The 12,143-nt window shown below is 48.0% G+C and overlaps 1 pseudogene across 1 annotated transcript; it reads right to left on the minus strand.

Moving 5' to 3' along the window:
• Nucleotides 1–1,122: 1,122 nt before the first annotated feature.
• LOC100402047 (small ribosomal subunit protein uS10 pseudogene) lies at nucleotides 1,123–11,244 on the minus strand (annotated as a pseudogene). The gene is made up of 2 exons (XR_013525176.1): nucleotides 10,666–11,244; nucleotides 1,123–1,696 (listed from the first exon to the last, which is right to left on the minus strand). The product of XR_013525176.1 is annotated as a small ribosomal subunit protein uS10 pseudogene (transcript).
• Between the last annotated feature and the right edge of the window lie 899 nt (nucleotides 11,245–12,143).

Here is a 12,143-nt window from a genome sequence, read left to right on the forward strand (position 1 = left end):
CTTGAGGGTAGATAGTGGGGGCTTTGAGGTCACATGGCAAGTGCTGGGCCCAGCTTGGCCACTGACTGACTGCAGGAACTTGGACAGATCACTTCTCCCTGTGTCTCCACCTCCCCACCACTGCCCTCCGTAAGGGAGCTAGAGCAGCTCAGCAGTCCATGAACCCGGCCACCCATCAGGATCACCTGGAGAGCTTTCTTGGTCTGTTACCTTTTAAGCTCCTCATCTTCTCTGAAGCACAGCCACGTTTGGGGACTCCTGGCCAGCAGGCTGCCGAGCCCGCAGCTCTGACGGTCTGAGTGTCTGGTGGAAAGCTGCAAAGCCCTTGGCCCGCCAGCATGTCTGACCTGATGTTTTTTGCCCGCTTCAACTCCTGGCATGTTGTAATGATGACAGATCTGGTCATCCTGGGATGGCCCATTCAGGCTTAGAACCATAGCTGACATTCGTCAAGCCCTTAGGAGGGCCCCGGCTTCCTCACCCTGGTTTCTCATTTACTCCCCAGAATGGACTAAGGTAACTACTGTTACTAGTTTTTGTTTATGGCTAAAGAGACCAGGGGACAAAGTATTTTGCATGCATTTAGGTTGGGACTTGACACGTGGAGCCAGGACTGGAACTTGGAGGGTCTGGCCCCAAAGCTAGTGGCAATAGTCACTCCAACACTCAGTCAAAGAAATGGGGCCACCCTGGGGGGTGCAAGGTAAACCCAGCAGGAAAATGGCTACTTACTTCCCTGTTGGAAATTGAAGCTGGGTGCTGCAAAGAAGAATTAGCACTGAGACAAAGGATCTTTCAGCAATGCAATTTTTACTTCCTGGACTGCAGGAAGGGTACCCGTGCTAGCCATTGTGCCATGAGAGTATAATCAACAAAGGAAAACACACACATTTATCCCTTATACATTTGGGGTCATCCTCACTGCTTTCTGATCTCTGTTGGGAGCCAGACCTCACAATCTAAACTAAAACCTAACCAGCTAACAACTTAAAACTTTTCTAAACAGGTAAAAGCAATAGAGAGCTGGGACATGCCTGTGAGCACATCCAGCACAGAGATCTTGGTTAACGTACAGGGACATAGAATGTACTACGTGCCTGTGAGCACGGCATGTCTAACACCTACAAAGGACAGGGCTTAACAAAGAGTCATTAGCACATTTATTCTTGTTTTTTTAACAACTGGTAATCAGTTTATTAAAATAGCTGACTTAAGCGTCTGCAATGGTGACTTCCACCTCAACTCCTGGCTCAATGCTGATGGAAGTCATCTGCTTAGCAATCTCAGAAGGGCTGTGCGAGTCAATGAGTCGCGTGTAGATTCTCATCTGGAAACGATCCCGTGTCCTAGAACCTTCACCACAAGGAGTTTTTCTTGCAGTGATTCTCAAAGTCTTGGTAGGTCCTTTCACTCTGAGATTCTTTTCCTTTGCTCTCTGATCACGTCAGTACACACCTCCTCCGGGGATTTTAGGTTGCGGCTCGTGACAGTGATTCAGATTCGGTGAATTGCCCCCTCTGGTTCCACAGGTGTTTTTCTGGTATCCCTAAAAGGCATGGCTACTGCGCGGTTTCCTGACCAACTTGTTCCTTGGCGAGAGTGAACAGTGGTGAGCAGGAGCAGGAGCAGCGGGAGCGGGAGCAGATCCAGGATCCCCAACAACCACCGCGCTTCCTCAAAGAGCAGCACACTTATGCTTTAACAAGAAAGGAAACTTAAAAAGGAACTTTTCTACTTCCCACATTCCCCAAAGCAGCATACTCTCCCCTCCTTGTGCCCAAGTATCCCCTGATAGGGACATTTTACTGTGTTCCTGAAAGATACGGAGGGACCTGATTCAGTCTTTTGTTTTATTTATTTATTTATTTTTTTGAGACAGAGCAAAGCTCTGTCCTAGCCTCCCGAGTAGCTAGGATTACAGGCATGTACCACCATGCCCAGTACAAAATTTTTGTACTTTTCTTTTTTTTTTTTTAGAGGAGATGGGGGTTTTACCATGTTGGCCAGAATGGTCTCGATCTCCTGACCTCGTGATCTGCCTGCCTTGGCCTCTCAAAGTACTGGGATTACAGGTGTGAGCCACCGCGCCCGGCCAAGCCTTTGACATTGTGGCCAACAAACACAAGTACATCTCATTCCTTCCAAAAATGGGTGTGTCACCTGCATGCCTTCCTTCTCCCTATGACCCTGGAAGAGATTGCTCCGGAAGGCACCCACTATGTGGGTGGGAAGCATGAGAGGCAGGACTCTGGGCACATCAGCGTGTCTACGGACATGGACACGTGGCTGTCATCTTCTGCCTCTTGATTAGGTAGTTGTCAGCCTCGCCCTTGGTCTGGATCCTTCTGGTGGGCGTGACCAATCTCGTCCCACGTGCCAGCCACACAGAGGCTGTCTCAACCCTGGTTGCTCGTTAAAATTACCTGCTGAGCTCCTGAACCGTACCAGTGGCCCCAGCCCTGCTCCAGAAGCCCTGGGGATGGACCCTGGCTGTGGTAATTGCTGAAGCTCCCCGAGGGATTCTGAAGTGCAGCCAGGGTAAAGAACCACTGATAAGAGAAATGTCATTTCAAGGAATTGATAGTTTAGCCTCACGTGGTCTCCTCACTTGGCCCCAGCCCAGCCACGGGGCTGAGTTAGAAGCAGGACTTCGAAGGCCAGCCAGCAGGACCTGCTCTGCCTGCAGAATGCAGCAGACAGATCACTTTAGGCTAGGAAATCGAGACCAGCCTGGCCAAGTCGGTGAAATCCTGTCTCTACTAAAAATACAAAAATTTCATGCCTGTAATCCCAGCACTTTGGGAGGCCGAGGCAGGTGGATCATGAGGTCAAGAGATCGAGACCATCCTGGTCTCCTGGTCAACATGGTGAGCCAGGCCCTGTCTCATAAAAAAAAAAAGGAAAAGAAAAGCCAGTGTGTGGGAAAGTGTTTAGAACCTACAAAGAGAAGATTTGTCTATTTTTAACTTTCCTCCTTTCACCCTTTTCCTTCCTTCCTTTCTTCTTCCCTTCCTTCTTTTCCTCCCTGTGTTTTTATTCTCCCACTGAATCCCCAGACCTTGCCCCGCTGCCTGCCACACTCTTGCAATTGTGTCAGTCTGGTCAGTGAATGCCTCTGACCCTAACTTTCCTCCAGAAGCCCCTTGGGCTTTCCCTCTCTCCAGCCCCCCCCCGCCCCCCCCCGCCCCGTGTGGCAGCTCAGAGAACCTCAGAGCCTTGCAGTCAGCAGACGGTGGCCTGAACCTTCACCTGCCCGTGTGGGACCCCGTGTCATCACCTCCCTGTTAGGGAACTGGCTCACCTGAGTCTTTTTGCTTATTTTTTATTTATTTACTTATTTGTTTTTTGAAATGGAGTCTCACTCTGTCACCCCGGCTGGAGTCCAGTGGCATGATCTTGGCTCACTGCAACCTCTGCCTCCTAGGTGCAAGTGATTCTGCTTCAGCTTCCCAAGTAACCGGGATTACAGGAGCCCGACACCAGGCCCGGCTAGTTTATGTTTTTTTTTTTTAAGACGGAGTCTTACTCTTGTCGCCCAGGCTAGAGTGCAATGGTGCTATCTCAGCTTACTACAACCTCTGCCTCCCGGGTTCAAGCAATTCACCTGCCTCAGCCTCCCGAGTAGCTGGGATTACAGATGCCTGCCACCACACCCGGCTGATTTTGTATTTTTAGTAGGGACGGGGTTTCACCATGTTGGCCAGGCTGGTCTCCAACTCCTGACCACGGGTGATGATCCACCTGCCTCAGCCTCCCCAAAGTGCTGGGATTACAGGCGTGAGCCATTGCACCTCACCAAATGAAAGTTCTTGTTTCACATCCTTGCCAGTATCTGGCATTATCAGTGTTTTGGATTTTAGCCACTCAAGTGTGTGGTGGTGTCTCATTGGTTTTTTTGTTTTGCTTTGTGTTTGAGACAGGGTCTCATTCTGTCACCCACGCTGGAGTGCAGTGGCATGATCATGGTTCACTGGAGCCTCAACCTCCCCGGGCTCAGGTGATCCTTCCACCTCAGCCTCCTGATTAGCTGGGACTGCAGGTGTGGGCCATCATGCCTGGATAATTTTTTGTATTTTTAGTAGAGACGGGGTTCCACCACGTTGTCCAGGTTGGCCTTGAACTCCTGAGCTCAAGCAATTCATCCACCTTAGCCTCCCAAATTGCTGGGATTATAGGCATGAGCCACTGTGCCTGGTCCTCATTGTTGTAATTTGTAATTCTCTGATGTATGATGTTGAGCACCTTTTCATACGCTTATTTTCTATCCATATGCAGTCTTTGGTGAGGTGTTTATTCAGCTCTTTTGCACTTTTTTATGGTATTTAACTTTTTAAAAACGTATTTGCTATTACTGTAGAAATACAATTATTTTTGTATGCTGCCCTTTATCTGTGTTTATTCTAATCAGTTTTTGTAGATTCTTATTGTTTTCTATGTGAATAATTATGTCATACACAAGTACAGTTTTACTTCTTCTTTCTTTCTGGTCTTTATGCTATTTCTTTTTCTTTTTGAGACAGAGTCTCGCTCTGTCACCCAGGCTGGAGTGCAATGGCACAATCTCGGCTCACTGCAATCTCTGCCTCCTGGGTTCAATCAATTCTCCTGCCTCAGCCTTCCGAGTAGCTGGGACTACAGGCACGTGCCACCACGCACCTTTAATTTTTTTGTATTTTAGTAGAGACAGGGTTTCACCATGTCGGCCAGGATGGTCTCCATCTCCTGACCTCAGATCTGCTGGCCTCAGCCTCCCAAAGTGCTAGGATTAGAAGCGTGAGCCATTGCACCCGGCCTGTTTTTTTTTTTTAGTTTTCTTTCTCTACGTAGTCTCTGTTTCCTCTAAACTATTTTTTCCTCTTTGTTTCTTTTGGTTTCCTCAGATCAGTTTTCTCAGATTTTCAATAATTCTTGTTTTTCTATTTGCAATGAAGACAGGGAGGCTAAGAATACATATTGGGAGCTCTGCGTGTGAGGGGAACTTCTGACTTCATGCTCCTTCTCAGTGATCAGGTTATCCACTTACTAGGGGAACTCCTGTTGCCAATAACTTCAGCTACCTCCTCACGGCTAGCCAAATGCCCCAGGAAATAGCCTTTCAGTTTTCTTCCTGGAGAGGAACAGCCTGGCTGCCAGCCTTCTGGGGGCACAGTAGGATGCTGTGGGGAATCTGAATCCAATATTCATGTGCACTTGGTATGGAGGCCACATCTTCAGCCATGCCCAGCATCCCCCAATTCAGACATTCTGTTTTACAGAGATGGGCCTGGGGTGGAGCTGTCACCCGGCCACGTGGACTAGAGGACACCTAGGAATCCAGTCGATGACTAACAGCTTCCAGCAGCCCTGATTTTAGTCCATTCCCTTGTTCCTCCAGTGCCAGAGGCCCTGATATCGCCAGCTCCTGTACTTTCGTGAGGTTCTACAGCAGAAACCAAGTTGACTCTCAGCCCCCCTCTCTGCCAGTGCAGACCCTGCCTTTTCTGGGGCTTCTAAACCAGTTCCCCTCAGCTCACTGGCTTTCTGCTTTCCACACTGTGGTTGCTGTTTTCCTCTCCGGTTCTCTCTTTGTTGGTTTCTAATTGTGTTCATTTGTTTATTGTAGGGTTAGTGGGATTTCAGGAGGAAGTGAAGTTAGATACAAATGTTCAACCCATCATTTCAACCCAGAAATTCCACTATTACCTTTAACTTGCTTGATAAAGAAATAAATAAAATAATGTCCTAATTATTCTTACATGGCAAATCTAGTACAATCTTTTTTTATTTTTTTGAGACAGGGCCTCCGTCTCTCACCCAGGTTCGAGGGCAGTGCCACAATCAGAGCTCACCGTAGCTTCTACCTCCCACTGCACCCAGTCCTTCTAGTACAATCTTAAAATTTAATGTGGGCCCCCCTGAGATGTAAATGTTCTTGCTTTAAAATTCATTTTAAGAAGAGGTTGCTGGGCTGGGTGCGGTGGCTCATGCCTGTAATCCCAGCACTTTGGGAGGCCAAGGCGATGGGATTAAGATTAGGGGTTTGAGACCATCCTGGCCAACACAGCGAAATCCTGCCTCTACTAAAAATACACAAATTAGCTGCACCTGGTGGTGGGCACCTGTAATCACAGCTACTCTGGAGACTGAGATAGAAGAATCACCTCAACCTGGGAGAGGGAGGGTTGCAGTTAGCTGAGATCAGGCCATTGCACTCCAGCCTGGGTGACAAGAGCAAAACTCTGTCTCAAAAAAAAAAAAAAAAAAAAGGAGAGGTTGCTCATGCCTGTAATTCCAGGACTTTAGAAGGCTAAGGCAGGCAGATTGCTTGAGCTCAGGAGTTTGAGGCCGGTCTGGGCAACATGGTAAAATCCTGACTCTACAAAAAATACAAAAATGAGCTGGGCATGATGGCATACACCTGTGTTCCCAACCGCTCTGGAGTGCGGATCACTTAAGCTCAGGAGATTGAAGCTGCTGTGAAACATGACTGCACCACTGCACTCTAGCCTGGGGGACAGACTGAGACTCTGCCTCAAAAAAATAAATTAATTCATTAAAGAGTGTTGTAAAAAGCCAAGTGGCTCAAGCCTGTAATCCCAGCATTTTGGGAGGTCATGGCAGGATCACTTGAGGTCAGGGGTTCGAGATTAGCCTGGCCAACATGGTGAAACTCCATCTCTACTAAAAAATATAAAAAATTACACACATGGTGATGTTTGTCTATAATCCCAGCTACTTAGGAGACTGAGGCATAGGAATTGCTCAACTATGGGAGGTGGAAGTTGCAGTGAGCTAAGATCACTGCATTCCAGCCTGGGTAACAGAGTGAAACTGTGTCTCAAAAGAAACAAAAACAAAAATTAGCCAGGCATGACGGCACATGCCTATAGTCCCAGCTACTCAGGAGGCTGAGGTGGGAGGATGGCTTGAGCTTAGGAGGTCAAGGCTGCAGTGAGCTGAGATCGGCCACTGCACTCCAACCTGGGTGAAAGAGTGAGACTCTGCCTCAGAAACAAACAGGCCAGGTGTGGTGGCTCCCGCCTGTAATCCCAGCACTTTGGGAGGCTGAGGCAGGTGGATCACCTGAGGTCAGGAATTCAAGACAGGCCTGGCCAAAATGTTGAAACCTCATCTCTACTAAAGATTAAAAAAAATTAGCTGGGTATGGTGGTACATGCCTGTAGTTTCAGCTACTTGGGAGGCTAAGGCAGGAGAATTGCTTGAACCCAGAAGGCAGAGGTTGCAGTGAGCTGAAATCATGCCGATGTACTCCAGCCTGGATGACACAGCAAGACTCTGTCTCAAAAAACAAACAAAGAGAGTTGGAAAAAAGTCCTGCTTTGTCTTCATAGTGATTGTGTAAGAGTTCCTGAAGGCAAGATATGATACTAACAATTCTCATCTGAATAGCTATATTAACGTGGGACTCAAAAAGCATTGAAGACCCACTGTGTGCCAGGTCTGAACCATGACTAGTGCAGCTTCAGCTCTGACAGCCCCTCCAGTAGCCCTTCTTTGGGCGGTCCCCACAGGTCCCTGCCTCTAGGAGTCCTAGTACAAACTTCCTGGTCACTGCAGCCAGTTCTCCCGGCTCCCAGTCCAGCTGGACCTGTGGAGCAGGCCTCCCACTCAGCCCTTCCCACCTGGCTTCTTCCACTGTTTTGATGCTGAGAAAACAGTTCTGGAGCTGGTGACCATGTAGTCACTGACATTTGTGTGGAACCTCCACTTCAGGTGGCTTTCCTCCGGTTAACTAATAAAACAACTTTTGGCCAGGTGTGGTGGCTTAAGCCTGTAATCCCAGCATGTTGGGAGGCCAAGGCAGGCAGATCACCTGAGGTCAAGAGTTTGAGACCAGCCTGGCCAATATGGTGAAACCCCATCTCTACTAAAATACAAAAATTAGCCTGTTGTGGTAGAAGGTGCTGGTAATCTCAGCCACTCAGGAGGCTGAGGAAGGAGAAGTACTTAGACCTGGGAGGTGGAGGTTATAGTGAGCCAAGATTGTGCCACCACACTCCAGCCTGGGCAACAGAGCAAGACTCCGTCTCTAAATAAATAAACAAATAAATAAGGCCGGGCGCGGTGGCTCACGCCTGTAATCCCAGCACTTTGGAAGGCTGAGGCTGGTGGATCACAAGGTCAAGAGATCGAGACCATCCTGGTCAACATGGTGAAATCCCATCTCTACTAAAAATACAAAAATTAGCTGGGCATGGTGGCACCTGCCTGTAGTCCCAGCTACTCGGGAGGCTGAGGCAGGAGAATTGCCTGAATCCAGGAGGTGGAGGTTGCAGTGAGCCGAGATCGCACCATTGCACTCCAGCCTGGATAAGAAGAGCGAAACTCCGTCTCAAAAATAAATAAAAAAATAAAAAATATATATAAAATAAAAAATAAAATGACTTTTAACAATGACATCAAAACAAAGCCTCTTCCTGCGATGAGTGCGGTCGAATGACCCACAGTGGTTGATTGAAACGTAGTCCCATATGTTTATGTAAATTTTTCTGTCTAGGAAGAAAGGTTGGTGAGTGACAAGGGTCCCCCTATTCTAGAGAAAGGACTGGGACACATCACAGAGCAGGGCAGAGAGAGTCTATGCCGGAGTATTTGTATTGTACGCCCCGCTCCCACCCACAGCACACGTGGGAGTGAGGAAGGGCTGGGAAGGGCTGCCGCACTGGGGGGTAGCGGGCACTGTGGGGCTCCCCACACCCTCCCTCCTCAAGGCAAGGAAGGAGGGCAGTGACAGGACCACCCTAGGGAATGGGGTGCTTGCTGAAGGGGAGACTGCCAGCTCACCCCACAGATTGATGTCTGCAGAACTTCAGAGATCCCCCAGAGGTGCTACTAGAGATGAACTTAGAAAATCCCTTCAGGAGACAGTGGCATGGGAGCTGGGAGTGTGGGAGAGGTTGGTCCACACCTGTTTCAGGGACTTTTGTCATGTCAGGGATGGATGGAGATGCAAGTGGGTCCCTAACCCCCATCTTTATCCTCCCCAATGTATCCCAAGAGAAAGTCAGCCTTTAGCCATCTGACATCATAGAGGCAGTCAGTAACAGAGCGAGAATAACAAGCTAAGTAAAAATACACCTGTGATCCTGTGCCCTCCCTTCCTTCTCCTTGCCCCAAGCCTAAAGGAGCCGCAGGCAGCAGTCAGCAAGTTGAGGGGGTGGGATGGGAAGGGAATGGGAGGCAGAAGACAGGAGACGGGCTCCATCCCCTCTTCGGGCTCCCTTGGGAGAAGGGGAGAAGATTTGCACTGACCGTGAAATTGTGGTTTTGATTTAAATCAGACCACAATTTTTCTTTTTTTTTAGACAGAGTTTCGCTCTTGTTGCCCTGTCTGGAGTGCAATGGTGTGATCTCGGCTCATGGCAACCTTTGCCTCCCGGGTTCAAGTGATTCTCCTGCCTCAGCCTCCCAAGCAGCTGGGATTACAGGCGTGTGTCACCATGCGTGGCTAATTTTGTATTTTTTAGTAGAGTTGGAGTTTCTCTTTATTGTGTAAAATGAGGACAGTTGGCCAACGCCTAGAAGCCACACGGAAGGTTTGGGATCTGCTGTAGTGTCCTCTGGGAGGGGTTTCCAAAGCAGTGGTAGAAGGAAAGCACAGCTCACTCCTGACTGCAGCAAGTCCGGCCTCTTTAAGAACTGGGCTACCTGGCCGATACAGTGGCTCACACCTGTAATTCCAGCACTTTGGGAGGTCAAGGTGGGCAGATCACAAAGTCAGGAGTTTGAGAACAGCCTGACCAACATGGAGAAACTCCATCTCTACTAAAAATACAAAATTAGCTGGACGTGGTGGCACATGCCTGTAATCCCAGTTACTCGGGAGGCTGAGGCAGGAGAATCGCTTGAACCGGGGAGGTGGAGGTTGCAGTGAGCTGAGATCTCGCCACTGCACTCTAGCCTAGGCAACAAGAGTGAAACTCCATCTCATAAATTAATAAACAAATTAGCTGGGCACGGTGGCGCGTGCCTGTAGTCCCGGCTACTGAGGAGGCTGAGGCAGGAGAATTGCTTGAACCTAGGAGGTGGAGGTTGCAGTCAGCTGAGATTGTACCACTGCATTCCAGCCTAGCAACAGAGCAAGACTTCGTCTCAACAACAACAACAAAAAATTAGCCAGGTGTGGTGGTGTGTGCCTGTAGTCACAGCTACTTGGGAGGCTCGTGATCCTGGGAGGTCGAGACTACGGTAAGCCATGATCGCACCACTGCACTTCAATCTGGGCGATAAAGTAAGAACTTGTCTAACAAAAGAAGCAAATAAAGAAAGGAAGCAATAATCAAGAATGGTTAAAAGCAGGTTAGCTACTGTAGAGATTAGGGAAACACAGGCCTTTTCAACTCCGTTAGCAAATTGTGTTTATTAAATGTCCTTGTATTAAGTATAAGCAGTCCCAACTGTTCCATGAATTAATTCATCTCAGCTTCTTGGACCGCTTTTCCTGTATGCCAAGTAATTTCACATCTTTCCAGAAGACCAAAGGTCTGAGCTAAAATAGAGAAAATGTAGAAAAAAAAATAGAGAAAAATGTGTGCAGTGCTGTCCTTTGAAGTATGACCAGCTTGGCTACTCACTCACCCACGCAAAGCTTCTCACATCTATGATCTCATTTGCTTCTCACTCTAACCCCATGAGGTGTAAGAAACTTGGAAGGGTTATTACTACCTTAATTTAAATGTTACAGATGAGGAAACAGGCTCAGAGAGATGAAGTGATTTGCCCAAGTCACAGGAAGTAGGTGGTGATGTTGCCAAACTGTCTCAGGAATTCTGATTCCAGATTCTGTGTTGATTTCTGTGACATCAGGTTGCCCATTAGCATGTGAGGGGCAATTGTTGTTTATAATAGCGTTAAGGACCTGGTTTAGGTGTGGGTATTTATGTACAATGTGTACACATGTAATTACATAGGGAAATGACAAATACGAGTTTTCCCTTTTTTTGAGACGGAGTCTTGCTCTTGTTGCCCAAGCTGGAGTGCAGTGGCCCTATCTTAGGTCTCTGCATCCTGGGTTGAAGCCACTCTCCTGCCTCAGCCTCCCAGGTAGCCGGGACTACAGGCATGTGCCACCACGTCCAGCTAATTTTTTTGTATTTTTAGTAGAGATGGGGTTTCACCATGCTGGCCAGGCTGGTCTCAAACTCCTGACCTCAAGTGATCTGCCCGCCTTGGACTCCCAAAATGCTGGGATTACAGGCGTGAGCCACCGCACCCATCCAAATGTGAGTTTTCAAAAGCAGAATATATACATAAAAACATATACAAACCAAGACCAATAATTATATATATTCAAATAATATATTTCAGGAAATTTCCTAAAATTTTATCTGTGATTATATCTCTTGTTTTGGGATATATAGATAACTTTTATTTTATTCTCTATTGCTATCAGTATTTTCCATATCTTCTTATTTATTTAGAGAGAGGGTCTCGCTCTTTTGCTCAGGCTGGAGTGCAGTAGCTCACATCAACCTCGAACTCCTGGGCTCAAGTGATTCTCTTGCTTCAGCCTCTCAAGCAGCTGGGACTACAGACTTGTGCCACCACACCCAGCTACATTTTAATTTTTTTGTAGAGACAGGGTCCTGCTATGTTACCCAGGCTGGTCTCAAACTCCTGAGTTCAAGTGATCCTCCTGCCTTGGCCTCCTAAAGTGCTAGGATCACAGGTGTGAGCCTCCTGTATGGACAGGGTATAATGTGCCAATTTAACGGGGACAACCTTTACAATGACAGAAACGTTGGCCAACATGGTCATGGTAGAGTAGTACTGCCTTGAGTCTTCTTCCATATGCATATATAATCATGATTCTCTCAGCATGGCAGACTCCATGGTAGCAGCATGCCCACTACCTTTAAAGAGGAATGGACGATGTCCTGGCAAAACTCTTCTCTAACTTCTGGGACCAGCGATAGTGATCATGGCAGGGCCTACAGCCTCAAAGAGCCACACCCTGGAGGGAAACAGGAAGCATGAGTTTCAGGTACCAAGGGAAGGTAGAGAAGTGAAGGTGGCAGCAGTGGCTGCTGGGAAAAGGCCGTGAGCCCCCAAGATCAAGGAGGATCAATGATCTGGGAGGTAGAGCATTTTCCAGAGGGGAGCTAGAAAATGGTAGGCTGCTGCAGTGCCACTCTGCCCTTTGG

This window comes from Callithrix jacchus, chromosome 12 (genome assembly GCF_049354715.1).
Source record: "Callithrix jacchus isolate 240 chromosome 12, calJac240_pri, whole genome shotgun sequence".
NCBI classification, from domain to species: Eukaryota; Metazoa; Chordata; class Mammalia; order Primates; family Cebidae; genus Callithrix; species Callithrix jacchus.